Consider the following 2863-nt stretch of genomic DNA (forward strand, 5'->3'; position numbering starts at 1 on the left):
AAAAACATGAGAACTAATATAAATCTAGAAATTACAACAAAACTGTAATTAAACCAATAAAACTAGAAAACAAGGAGCAAAGTAAAGAACAACAGAACCAAGACCATGACAAGCCTGGCCTTTTCTGAGTGGTGCAGTCAGAGTTCAGACTGAACGCTAATACCTCATTTGAGGGATTGGAACTAAAAAATATTCTAAATCATTACACGTAAACACGAAACATGTGGTCAAATCCATGTTAGCAGTTTTTTATCTTTATTATTCACCATAGATAATTTAATTTTTTTTTTCATTCCCTACTAAAATATTTTATTTAGCTTTGATTCAACTTTTTGTTTGACATAGCATGTAAATATATAGTAAATATGTTTTTTTCCTTCTTTTCACTGTTTTTATGCCTAATTTTTCTTTGTTATTCCAAAACACATTATGGTAGTAAATCACTTTTATTTCAAAAATAAGAAAATGGTAGCAGCCCTTAAAAACTAGATTAAAATCATTATAGTTCTTAGTTATTCTTTGTCCATTTCATTTTTTTTCCAGCTACAAATTGGACCTGAAAAATAATTCATCTAGATTTATAAGTCAAGCCTCCCAAAATATTTTTGTGCAAAAAAAGTCTTCTATATTTGTGTTTTGTATTTTGTCTTTTTTTTAGGGAATGCCTTTATTTCTCATTAGTATTGAGAAGTATTTCTTCAGACTCTTGAGGATTTTAAATTTTGACAGAAAACCCTGATATTCCTAAACTCATATTGTTGTTGTTGTTTTTCTCTTGGAGGTTTTTGTGCAGCTGCTCCACTGCTTTCAGTCACTGTGGTTGTCGAGCACAGAAGTAAACTGCAGAATCTTCTGCCGTTAAACTACTGATTTCAAGGTACTGGTTGCTGCTGGAACCATCTTCTGTCATGGTTAATCGACTTTGAAATGAGCTGGCATAGCTAGGATCGTTATTACCAGTGCTCATATACCCCATCCACTCCAGAGCTTTCCCTGGTCTCTGTCTAATCCAGTGCATATCGTGGCTTGTCAAGCTGTATCCAGAAAGGACACAAGACATCTTAACTGTCTCTCCAGGTCTTTTCACCACAGAGGCTGACTGATCCAGTTTGATCTCACTCCAGACTCCTGTAAGAAAACAACATGTGGTCATCATTATTTAAATTATTTAAATGTTCAAGAAATAACAAAATCATGGGCCTGAAATCTCACCATGAATTAAAAGAACAAAAATTAAATTTGAGGCGATAGTTTTGTCCATCATTTGACAAAAACAACTGAAGGTGTATTTCATTCTTATAGAGTCTTAGAAAAAGTGATCAAGGAAACCTGCTGATGGTTTACTTTTAAGAGAAGGTGGGTTTGCATAGGCCCTCCCATTAAGCTACAGGTTAATATGAACATTAAACTCTGGAATTCCATTAGACAAAATACAAAAAAAGCAGAGTTTAACATTTCTAATCTGTAGAAAAGTATGATTGCTGTTTAATAAAAACTGTTTCAAATTGTAGCTCTGCTTCTTATTCTTTTTGGCTTCATGATCTGAAATCATTATACTTTCAGTATAATGATATGTTCTATTTTTACCTTGTGATTGGACTTCCATCTCTAGATGTTTTATACTTCTCTCAACCACAGTTAAGCTTTTCACACATTGAATTCTACCCCATTTTATTAGAGAGCCAGCAAAAATGGATCTGCCTTTCCGGTAGAGCACTGGACTGGTTTCAACCACTTGAAGGACCAGACCTTTGTTTTGTCAGTATGTAACTTTACATCAGAAACCACAAGAAATCAAACAAGGTTCTGATCAAGTGTAAAAGAAAATGTCAGAATGAGAGAACAAATTTGTCTAATTAGTTTTATTAAGTTAATTTTATTGATTATAGAATTATAACTAATAGAGGAAAGAAACCCATCATCTTGAAGGATGACACATCCAATATAGTCTGTGGTTTTTATTTACCAGTATTTGTCTTAAATCTTAACGTTTGTGCATTTTGAGAGAAAAAGTCATATCTTGTCACGTAATATTTACATTTCCATTATGTAACCCCTGTATACTTCAGCATTTAGAGGCTATAATGTTAAACAAGTGAAAGGATAAAAAAAAAATATGATTTAGAGAAAAAATAGCAGAATCTTCTGCTGTATATATGATTATCTCATCTGTTAGTTAATGATAGGAAGAATAATCTAATAAATGAAGCACATAAAATAATCAAATAACTTTTATATTATTTAGTTTAAAATAACAGTTAATAAAAGAAGTGTGAGTTCTTAGATATCATTGATGGTCTCAGGGCTCCCCCTCTTGGAGACTCCTACACTGCAAAAATGATCTAGAAATAAGTTAAAATGTCCCAAATCAAGTGTATTTACCCTTAGTTTTAGTAGTTAATTGGGATGATTTGCCAATGGAATTAGTATGTTTACTCTTAAAATAAGATAATTAGATAATATGCACTTGTAATAAGACAATACAATTGCTTTTTCTTATTTTAAATGTAAATTGTCTTGTTGGCAAAGTGTCGCACTTACCTTCTCAATTAAAGACAAACAGCACTTATTTTAAGAAAAAATTATTTATTTAGATTTCAATTTTTTTGCAGTGTAAGACATGTCCAAGAACTGATTTTGTTGTGGCCAATTCGTGTCAAACGACCTAAAAATCGGTACACTTCTTTAAGATAAAAGTATTTATCTTTAATTTGAGTAGATACTGTAAAAAAATGATCTGCAAATGCAAAGAGTATTTTTTACCCTTAAAATAAGATCATTAAGATCATGCACATGAAATAAGAGGCTGTGGTTATTTTTTCTTATCCTAAACATGAATTGTATTCCAATGGCAAAGTTTTTG

At 31.5% G+C, this 2863-nt stretch overlaps 1 gene segment (V, D, J or C); it reads right to left on the minus strand.

Moving 5' to 3' along the window:
* LOC107103070 overlaps nt 1-2863 on the minus strand; it is a 20976-nt gene that overhangs the window by 13709 nt on the left and 4404 nt on the right.

The sequence above is a fragment of the Cyprinodon variegatus genome, unplaced genomic scaffold (assembly GCF_000732505.1).
Source record: "Cyprinodon variegatus isolate N-32 unplaced genomic scaffold, C_variegatus-1.0 Scaffold1372, whole genome shotgun sequence".
NCBI classification, from domain to species: Eukaryota; Metazoa; Chordata; class Actinopteri; order Cyprinodontiformes; family Cyprinodontidae; genus Cyprinodon; species Cyprinodon variegatus.